Below are 11,222 nucleotides of genomic sequence, written 5' to 3'. Positions count from 1 at the left end.
CTGACTGAAGCTGAACCAGTCCTGAACAGAGGCCTGAACTACGAAGCAGGATTTTGTTATCGAGGTAACTTCAGGATTTAACTCAGGTCTGACGATCGCACCACGGTAACTTACAGTGAACGGCTAACCTGCTCCATCGTTTCTGCAGGATCCTGACAGGGACAGAGTTTATAATAAAGTGACAAATATTAAAGAGCAACAGATGTTTTATAGCTCTGAGGAATCGCTTTGTTCCAGTCTTTATGTCCACTACAGAGCCTCTAACAGAGTTTATCACACTAAATGTGATACTGTGATTGTTAGGTTCAGTGAAGCCAGATAATGAAAAGATTTGCTGGAGATGTTGAAGACGAATTCAGCTGTTACACACTCAATCTCCCCTTCAAGATGAAATAAGAAAATCCACTCTCACATTTCCATTTTTGGTGTCTGTAAAACGTAAAACCAGCTCCTTAAGCCTTTTTCTTTTTCTGAGATCTTAGAGGATATGGAATAATTGAAGGCACGGAGCTTTAAACTTAAAGAAGAGAGAAAACGAAGGCAGAAAATATAATGGACTCTCTCCTGCTCCTTTACCTGCCAGTTAAAGAAGCGTCCTCGTCAAACTCAGACAGGTGAACACAGAGACAGAACGGATGCTGTGAATAAAACATCGGCTCAGCGAGCAGTCGGACCGACACACACGCTCCACCCGGTTCTTCTCCCAGGGCAGGGATTTATGGTGCATCTCCTCCTTTTCACATCCCCCTGACACTTTCATTACAAAGTAAAATATCACAGAAATTGGAAATTTCCCTCTGCTGGAGAGGTGGCTGGACGGCAGGCGAGAATGAGGTGTGTGTGAGACAGGCGAGCTTTTCAATAACAACGCCTGACTAATCCTGACATATGACAGAGAGGCCCTCAGAAAAGAAGGATGACCCCGCTTCATGCTGGGGTCCCCGCTGGAGCAACTGGATTCTGAATTGGACCAGACCCCCGGGCGATAATGGTCCCTGTGAATTTCAATCAAAGCTCAGAGGATTAGGAACGAGCTGAGACTTTCTCCTCGGAGGTTTCTCGTGCCTGTTGCAGATACTCACGGCAACCTACAAGAGGAGACTGTGCAGGGCTTCACCTCTGATTACATTCTGAGAAAAGCCGAGCACGGCATGGCAACGGAACGATAGCCAATCAGGAAGCAGCACAACAAACAACTTCCCATTCATTTCTATATATGTATATATATATATATATATATATATATATATATATATATATATGTATATGTGTGTGTGCCATCAAAATGAATGAGGAGCTGTTATTTTAAGGTGCGACAGTGACATAATGTTGCTTTAATAACAGTTAAATGTTTGATAAAACGCTGGATAACTTACGACCTTGTGGTCTGTAACTCCTGCAGCTTTTTGCAAGTAAATTTTAGCAGGTGGATTTTGCAGCTTCATTGTGCAGTCAGACCAAAATCCACCTGAACTTCAATGCACTGATAAGGATGATAACAGGGTTATCTAACGGAGCCGATCAGATGAGAGAAATCTAAAAGGAGGAGGCAGCACTCACTGTCCTGAACAACATCAAACACCTGTGTGGCTGTAAGAGACAAACGTTTGCTCTGAATTCACCTCAGGTTTTTCACTCCGCTAGTTCCAGTAGCGTGGAGCTCTGCAGTGTGGAGCAGTGGAGTTAAAGAGACTGAAAGGCAGCACAGGAGGACGATCTGTCTGCCTTCCTGCCGTCTGTCCCTCCTCCGTCACTTTCCCTCTCTCCCCCTCTCTCCAGAGCTGCGACCATCAATCATGTCTGCCTCTACTGTAATGGCCGACTTTCTGGGCGCACCAAGTGCAGACTGCAGATTTACTCAGACTCTCACACACATACACACTGATCTTAAACCTCTCACAGAATCTCCAGTTCTTCATGTTAATTTCCTTGTCTCTGTAAGTTTAGAAATTAAACTGAAATAACACAGATATTTAAATATTACTGATGTGTCTGTGCCTGTACCTGCTGCTCTACACAGCCACAGCATGAGAGCGCTGAAAAGAACATTTTCTGCTGCACCAACAGTGAACCTAAAACGTAAAGTTTGTCCTGAGAGTGAAACCACAGTGAAGGTCACATGGTCAGTAAAGTCAAAAGGGTTCATCCTCTGGGAAGCAGGAATGTACTGGTGAAATATCCTGCTGTAGAACAAAGAGCTGGACTGATTGATGGACATTTCTGAGCCGAATCAATAATACTGTCTGTACACAACATGTAGCTGTGTCCTGACTGTAAACACCTACAGCCTCTGTCGATGAACGCTCAGAGAGAGACCTGTAACTGCTGCCTGAACATTAACCCTCCGTACAGACTGGAAGCTCAAGGTGCTTAACGTCAGCATGACAGCAAATTGGTTCATATTAGAACAGGAAAGTTACAGACCCTGAGCTGTTCTTGATATTATCTGTTGAGCTCCACAAAAAAACTAAACAAAGTGATACGAGGCTGTAGCTCCAGCCTCGCACAAATCAACACCACAGCGCACTGAAACAGCTGGACTACATCCTGTCATTCAAAATAATGAGAGCAATGGTTTCAGTCCAACAGCTGTGATCGACCTCGTTCCTCCTACTGAGGGAAAAATAACTTTCCTTCCCTCAGACGTTTACACCTTTACTCAGGTAGTTTCATGTTGCCTTCACTGTGCAGGATAAAAGTAAATGAACGCTCTGTTTACTGTAATGTAGCTTTTACGCTCCATCCATCCATCCATCCATCCATCCATCCACGCTCCTGACTGATGGATCCATCCTGTCATTCATCTCTCTTGTCATTTTTCTTCTCTTCTCGATTTGCTCCATTTCTTTGTCCTTAAAAAATTTCCTTGGCCTACATGAAACCCACGCTTCCATCAAGCTTCAGATGAGAACAAATGTCATCATCCATCATTATCCTTAAAGCTCATGGGGGGGGTTTAAAGTCTGGAGGATCATTTAAAACTTCTTCTTTATTCTTCTTTCTTTTCTTTCTCTGCAGCAGGGAGCATCCCCAACTAATCCAACTGTCCCGAATCTCCATCCTCTGTTTGATGTGAGCGATCCTGACAGAGGTAACTTCACTTGAACGAGAGTCAACCATGAAAATAAAACTTGACTTTAATGCAGCCTGCTGTTCAGATCTCACTTTTGGGTCATTTCATGTCGAATCAGACAGAATCCAGGAAAGTGGCTGCAGCACCGTCTCACATTTTGTTCAGTTTGTCTACATAATGTTTGGGTCAGGCGAGGAGAAGTAAAGGCTTCCCAGGTCTATGAAAACAACATGATATCAAGGCCTGAAACAATATGAAAACAGAGGATTTGAACATTTGAATATTTTGCAGGCCTTGCTTTGAGATCCAGTCATAAGACAGACAAGGTACTCTCAGATTACATTTTATTCCAAATCCCTGCTTAAATTTAAGTAAATTTCACCTGGTAGTTTCACCTAAGTGTCCTCTACTGCTGGTATTTAAAACAGGCGAGTATGGACCCACTGTTTCCAGCCAGAGCCGACACTGGTCCTTCAGGAATCCTCCCTGTTCAAGCACCAGTTCCTCCTCTTGTGGAGCTGAATAGATGAGTCGAGTCGGAGCGAGTTGGGATGAGACGGAGCAGCAGGTGCTGAGGCCGTTCAGGTCCCATTCCACCTGAGCTACGGCTCATCTGTATCCCATGAAAGCGGGAGCAGGTGTGAAATTAAATTATGACTTTGGTGATTTGAAGTACAAGCGTGGGCCTGTTGTGCCGCTCGGCTCTCTGAAGGTAGTCTGCGTGGCTGGATTGACTGCCGGAGTTACAGCGATGCCACAGCACTTACGTCACCACACAAGCGTTTTATTATGAGGCAGGTTAAGCTGTCAAACGCTGCACATCCTGCCCTGCAGCAGGAAGAACCGAGCTGCTGTCATACAAATGCAGAGTGCAGTTTGGTGACACCATCCATTTTCTAGGCACCGGACCACCCGAAGAGAAGCTGGTACACTGAACTAAATCACAGCTAAAAAAGGCATTAAAGCAGCTGCTGGTGTTTTACCCTCCACTGGTCACAGTGAGGTGATGAGGTGTGTGTGCAGGCTGATAAAACTTACATGTGGAACTAATTAAAAGCATCTACAGTATGATTCTGTGGCTGCTTCATATCGATCCACGTCAGGCATCATTGGTTTACATTTGTCACTTTGACTTCGTCTACCTGGACTTTAAAACGTCCATGCGATATATTACAGTTTAAATTCAGATTCAGAGGCTTTTTCCACAAGAATAAAAATTCCCAGAGAAACATATTTGTAATTTAGGGGGAACTTTTGGCATAAAACCAGTCGGAGATAATGGTTTAAGATAATGGAAATACTGGCACTGGCCTTCAGAAAGTCATTTTGGTGGAACCCTGATATGGATGGCTGCCGGAGACAGATAGACAGACAGAAAGTCCCATTAGATTAGGAGAGGGAGGCATGAAGAGGAGGTTCAGCCGAGGGTATAATGAGCTGCAGGTCAGCACACAGCCACAGTTCTTTACCGAGGGGAAATCAGGAAAAAGTGGGGATGAGCCGGGGTGTTGGCTGCAAACACACACACACACACATGCACTGAATACAGTTATAGTGTGTGGACAGACCCACAGACAGACAGATGGACTGATATCCATGCATAAACACAGCTCCTCTGCAGCTTATAGAAGTCAGCGGCTGGGCACTGAGAGGATTAAGAAGCCGTCTGACTGCCATCGCTCTGTTCCTCTTTTTTAATCTCATTCTCTTTAAAAATATTCAGGTTCACCATCTGTTTCTGTCAGTAAACACTGCCCACAACCTCCCTCCACCTCAGCACTGCTTTAAGAGGTTTCTTCAGCCACAGCAGGGCAGAAAAAACTCTCAGTAGTTACAGCTAATCATCTGATCCTCCCACATCCTGCAGACACAGAGCTGCATGATGTGTTTGTCTCCACCTGATCAATCTAAGTCCAGTATTCCCTCTCTTTTAGCTCTGCGTTTGGTCTCCTCCACCTCCGGATAAAAACATCTGTCTCTTCAGCCACTGTCTTCACCACCTCCTCTAACTGTTTTGTGACCACGATGAGATTATGGCGGATAAATTTTCATCCACAGTAAAACACCTGAACCACATAGAAACAGCTGATCCTCAGCTTCGTCCTCTTTTCAGATGGCACACAATAAAACTGCATCACAGGCAACATCTGGTGGGGACAGACAGACAGACAGCTGTTCTCATTTACGTATTTTTCTGCTTCTGTTGTATGAATTAGTTATTTAATTGCTGCTAATAAATACTGCATGTTAACCTGCAGTCACTTTCAAGCTGCTGCGCTGCAGAGACTAAATCCTGACTTCGTAATCGTGACAGATCGGAGGGAAAAAGCTGCGTTATCATGATATATCACATCGAGACTTGGTGGAGGTCATGCAGACAGGTGGAGGCTGTAATGGCAGGTTTTTAACTGCAGCTTTAAACACACTGATCCCTTTATTTTGCTGCAAATGTGGAGGTGGATGCCTGTGGCTTGTGTCTCCTACAAACAGTCAGACTTGGTTTGTTTTTAACCGGACCTGAAGCCTCTGACCTGCACATGACGTGATCCACTCGCCCTCTGGTGTCAGGTCGTTCAGGACTCAGCACTGCTGAGGTCCAGAGGAGTAAACTCATTGTTAAACCGTCTGCATTGACAGCCCACACTCCTCTGTCAGCATCCATCCTGACGGAATTTGCATAAATGTCATTTACCGGACAAAATAAACAACTTAACCCTCCTTAACACCTCCCACCCCGCTCCACCCCCCAACCCCGCCGCCCATTCACACATTTAATTGGAAAAACACAACCAGGAGGAATCTGCTGAGCGTGGAATTGATTCGCAAGTTATTTTCACTGGAAACTGCTGCTTTTTGAGAAGTATCAGCTGCTGAGAGTCAGAGCTACAATGTGACCAACAGTGAGAGAACAGAGAGGCTTCACCCAGCACAGTGGCACTGGAGAAGTTCTGCACTTAAAATACAAGCAAGGAAAATAAGACAGAGTTACAGGTGACATTTAACTGACTAACTGAAATAAGGATGAAAAGCAGGAGGACGGAGACGAGGCAAGAACCTGTAAACTTCTCTTTGTCTGTAATGTTTCCAAAATAATCAGCGGCTCCTCTTGAGCCACACGTCGTCCCGCAGCGTGAGACTGGATTTAATTAAACACAAGTTATTAGCTTAACAGGAAGTCTGGATGAAGGAAATGACTTTTCATCTAACACGCAAGATGTTATGGGACGGCTGAAGCCTGAGCCTGGATCAGTTTCAAACGTTTCCTGAAGAGTCTGTTGTTCTGAACATCTCCCGCTGTTAATCGTTATTTATTAACCTGAGAAAGCTTCTTGTGAACCTGAGAGTGTGAGGACTGTGCTCTCTGAGGAGATAAAGAGACACCTCCTCTGCTGCTTTATTGACTTTGCTGTAGACTGACAGCAGAGGAAGATGAATTTATCAAGAATATGGTTCATTTTCTTGTTTCAGACGCTCGCAGTAAAACCTGTTTGAATTCGAGCAAACAGCAGTAATCAGAGAGTCTGTTTATCTTGTTTCTACAGATCATTCAGAGGCACAGGGAGCATCCTCACATAATAACAGAGCTTTCCTCTGAGTGACTGTATATGATAATAACTGTATGAAGGCAGAGATTTGATCTATTTTATTTATTTACTAATGTGAAAGCAGCAAAAGGGCAGCATCTGATTACCTGATTTCTATTGAGTTCATGTGGGAGTTCATGTTCCCCAGAGGATTTTCCTTCAGCGCCACCATCAGGACAACATTTCTAGGGGTGTAAATCACAAGTTATATCGATTCAATTGATGCCAGTGTGTTCAGTATTTGCAGCCTCACGTTGTCGAGTCATGAAACCTGAGTCGCTGAACTGAGCCGCTGACTTTGATTAAACACAACATCCACTTTAGTTCACAGCAGAGTCAATTTCAGCCAAGGTCGCTGCGAGCCGCTGACAGCATTCAAATATCAGGCCTGTGGGTAACGGCCGGCGGTGTGTGTCCCTGCAGACGAAACCATTCGTCCTCTGACTCCGTGTGTGTGTGTGTGTGTGTGTGAGAGAGAGACACAGCGGGTTCTTTCTCAAAGTGACAGGTAGAGATGTGACACCTGGGTGCAGAGTCAGGAGCAGTGAGTGTGTTTCGTCACCTCTGACATCTCCAGCAGGGAGTCCAGATGTTGATCACTTCCTGTCGCCGGTGTTAATCTACAGATCTGCAGCGGAGACGTCTGTGTGACAGGATGCATCTCTCCCATGAGCCCAGTTCACCTGCTGCCTGCCCTCCTGTCCCTCTGTCTGTCCCTCTGTCTGCCTGCCTGAAAAACAGCATCAGAGATTTTGGAATGAAGAGAGGTGAGAGCAGCAGTTCTGAGCAGACTCTTAACTCCACAGCCCTGTATTGATTGTTTATTTACTGTCAGTCCCTCCAGGAATTTGTGATCTCGCTCTTCCAACACAGTCCACATAGTTAACAGACGGACTCTGGTCCAGATCTGGACCACAAGACAATATTTAATTTGGACCCGAAGCCAAACTTTGCTGCTATCTTTCTGAGAAACAATTTCTGAGGGAGGCCATTACAAGGCGAGTTTAGTCAAATTTTATTCAGGTAATTCATTTCCCTTAAGGGGCTTTACAATCTGCTCAGCAGCACAACACCCTGTGTCCTCAGACGTTCACATCACATCAAGAGAAACTCCCCAAAACTGGAAAAAAGAGGAGGAATCTCTCTTCCAGGACGGACAGACGTGATGGATTATAAACATATATGAAGAAACGAGGTGTAAGGTTGTGTAAGGGTTAGGAGGAGTGTGTGTGTGTCAACAGGAGTCCTTGTGTGTACAGACAGACTAATGAGTGTGTGTGAGTGTTTGCACTTGAAGCTGCAGTGGAATCGTTTTCTCCTCTAATGAGTGTGTGTGAATAAACTGAGTCCTAACAGGATCAACAGAGTCCTATAACAGCCCACAGAGCACACTGAGGAACAGCTGGAGGGAACTCTCCCTCTAACACACACACACACACACACACACCTTTACAGGCCATAATGAGAGCTGACTGTAGCTCAGAGCTCAGCTGCTGCAACTGAAGAAGAAAACTCCAGACAATGAAGAAACGACCTTTATCGATCTGACAGAAACCTAACCAGTGTTAGTAGAGTATGAGTGTCTAACCAATCAGAGAGCTTGTTACATCCCGTCATTAGCATCGTCTAACCTACTTTACCTGCAGAAAAATCCCTTTTAAAAGCCTGATTAAAATCTGTATTCTTCAATTAGTGAGTCCAGGTTTTTATTTTTCACTTTAAATCGAGATTTTAAAATTCCAGTCTTTATAATGAAGTAAAATATTACTTAAACTTAATTAATTGTTAACTTGTGAAATGCTTTATAACCATTTACATGACACTCGTAGTCCTTCATACTGTCTTTCACATTATCTTTAAGTTTTTATTTGTTGATGAAAAATACATTTTCTCAGTTTTTGCCTTTTATTTACTCATTTATTTAGTATCTGTTGTTTTCATCGAGTAAAATTTACTGTGACTGTTTTCTAACCATACCGCAGATTTCTTAGAAGGAAAGAATTCATTACACACTGACTGTTAGAAGACATCATTACTGATTCTGATCCTGTGTGTGTGTGTGTGTGTCAAAGTTCTTGTCTGGTTGTAAAGTTGAGCAAATACAAATGTTTTCAGAAACAACTTTAAAGATGACGAGTGTGTGATTCTAAGACGACGTCTGTCACCACAGAACCAAACATCCTTCAGCCTGTAGCTGTGACGACTTCTTCAGGATGACAGTAAGTTTGGCGTGAGGTGTGTGTACAGCAGGGGTGTGTTGTTGCTGCTGGCTGGGGGTGTATCATGTTACAGGCTGCAGCCGCAGGGAGCTGAGTTAACTCGGACGTCGTGATCTACTGGCTGCTGCCGGGATTTAATTCAGCAATACAGCAAACAAAGCTGATGCGAACCCACAGATGGTCCCATATATCCAATGGGAAATCTTGTCAGGGGCATCCATCCAACAGCACAGTGAAATATACGTGCGGCTGTGTGTGTGTGTGTGTGTGTGTGCAGGTGTGTGTTTTGGAGCCAGGAAGAGGATTCACACAGATAAAATGATTCACAGCTCTATTTTAGGAGCTTAAAATAATCCAATTTATACACTGATGTAAAAGAGGAAAACAACTAAAACAGTTTTTAGTTAAAAGAATTAAATATTTCATTTAATTAACATATGAACATGTTCTGATTTCAGGTAATAGGAAATAATCAAACACTGGCTATGGCTATGACCCAAGATGGAAGCAGAGCATTATGGGTAGAAGGAGACAGACCAACCAAAGTCCTCAGGCTTCATAATTCACAGCAAACCTTTCAGTGTGCTAATGTTTCTGAGCATCCTTCCAGATTTCTCAGGCTAAATGAACGTGTCAGGTCTCTGCAGGTGATTTGTGGTTTTGCTTGATTTTTTTCCTGATGTATTCTGTGCGAACAAAAGGTTAAAAACAAAATCTGAAATAAAACAAATTGATTGGCCTGAAGCAGCAGAAATTGTAGAGGTGAACAAAAATGCTGAGTGAGGAGAGAGTCAGAGAGTTTGAAGACTGAGACTCATTATTCATCCACAGCAATGAAAACATCTTATAGTTAAATCTTATAGCTTCATATATATCATGATTCTACTTCACCAGACTTTACAAGAAGGTTCAGGGAAGCGTCTGCGAGCTGCTCTTCAACAGACGTGAATCAAAAAAAGACAGAAAAGGAGAACAAATGTGCTCTTTATACCCCGTCCCATGACAGGACAGGACACCTTTCACTAAAGCCTTTCAGCAGGTCATAATAAGCTGCTGCACAGACGACCTCTGGGCTCGTTTTCAGGCTGAGGACAGTCTGGGTCCTCTGCTGTGGCTTACTGTTTGGAGAGCTGGTCCAGCTCATGAGCTCCATCTTCTCCTCAGGTTGACTTTAGCACAGACGATGACAGAGCTGAGCACAGGATCAGCTTCATCTGTTATGGACAGGTCCCGGCCTCTGCAGCAAACCGACAGAAACAAACCAGTGAGCAGACACTTCAAACTGAGAGCTGATGAACAGCTGCTTCATATGACCATTAAACTGACCTGATCCAGAGAAGGACCTGTAGACTCAAACAGCTGTTTGTGTGTGTGAAGTGGTGTCACTGAGCTGAAGTAGACTGGAGTCGTCGTACTGGTCCTGTTCACATTAATATTTTAACTGTTCAGAGTTTGACTGCAGATAAATCCAACAGCATTATCACACATTTATCAACGTGCCGTTTTCTGCTCTGTTTATTGACTCTGCTGAGGTGCTTTGTCACTCTGAATCAGACTGGGCCGGCATACATCACACATATAGCATACACACACACACACACACACAGGCAGTATTGATCTGGAGGTGGGAGCCATAAAATGAGAGGTGATGGATTGGTGCGCTGGGCGGCTCGGCCTTGTCGCTGGTGATTTTCATGCCTGGAGATGTGAGCTCTCTGCCGGCTGATCGATAAGAGGGCCGGGTGGTTTCTACATATTCATCAACAACGTTACACCTGCAAAAACAAATAAAACAGAGGTGTGCCATTATTATTACAGATGTATAGGTGTGTCGGGGGTGGACGGGGGGGTTTCCCTGAGAGCTGCAGAAAAAAAAAAACATCTGTCATCCTCAGACTGTGAGAGTTCTGACATAATTTGATGTATCTGAGCAGAGAGTTTGTAATTTACTATTGTCCCTGCAGGGTTCAACTGATACACTATATTAAACGTTCATTAAACAAGACATCTTCTTCAGGTTCGATCTCCCTCTGACTGAGTGATCAGACCCAGAGAGTTCAGGGTGAAGCTGAACTGTAGCTCAGTTAAAAACCAGAGTTCATCTCTGAGATCCAGGAAACCGACGGAAACACCAAGAGTTACAAACACAGTTTGGTCTGTTTGTTACAACAACAGCACTTCCTGCTCCAGAAGCTAAGGATCATGGGTAATATACAGCGTGTTCTGGCAGTGTTTCAGTTCAGTGAGTGGGACTACACAGTCTGAGCTCCAGTCAAGAGATTTATAGACTTTGATTTCTGTTCATGGAAAACACCAAACGGCTTGGACACAGAGTGCAGCAGAAGT

At 44.1% G+C, this 11,222-nt stretch overlaps 1 long non-coding RNA gene across 1 annotated transcript in view; it reads right to left on the bottom strand.

Moving 5' to 3' along the window:
• Positions 1 to 9,935: 9,935 nt before the first annotated feature.
• The window catches only part of LOC108888602 (uncharacterized), a 30,213-nt gene continuing 28,926 nt past the window's right edge, over positions 9,936 to 11,222 (bottom strand). The window contains exons 4-5 of the long non-coding RNA XR_001961859.2: positions 10,203 to 10,651; positions 9,936 to 10,113 (exon numbers count right to left, since the gene is read on the bottom strand). This is a non-coding gene — a long non-coding RNA (uncharacterized LOC108888602). The remainder of the gene's footprint in view (positions 10,114 to 10,202; positions 10,652 to 11,222) is intronic.

This window comes from Lates calcarifer, linkage group LG11 (assembly GCF_001640805.2).
Source record: "Lates calcarifer isolate ASB-BC8 linkage group LG11, TLL_Latcal_v3, whole genome shotgun sequence".
NCBI lineage: Eukaryota > Metazoa > Chordata > Actinopteri > Centropomidae > Lates > Lates calcarifer.
The sequence above is the reverse complement of the archived record's forward strand: the minus strand, read 5'-3'. Positions and strand labels throughout refer to the sequence as shown.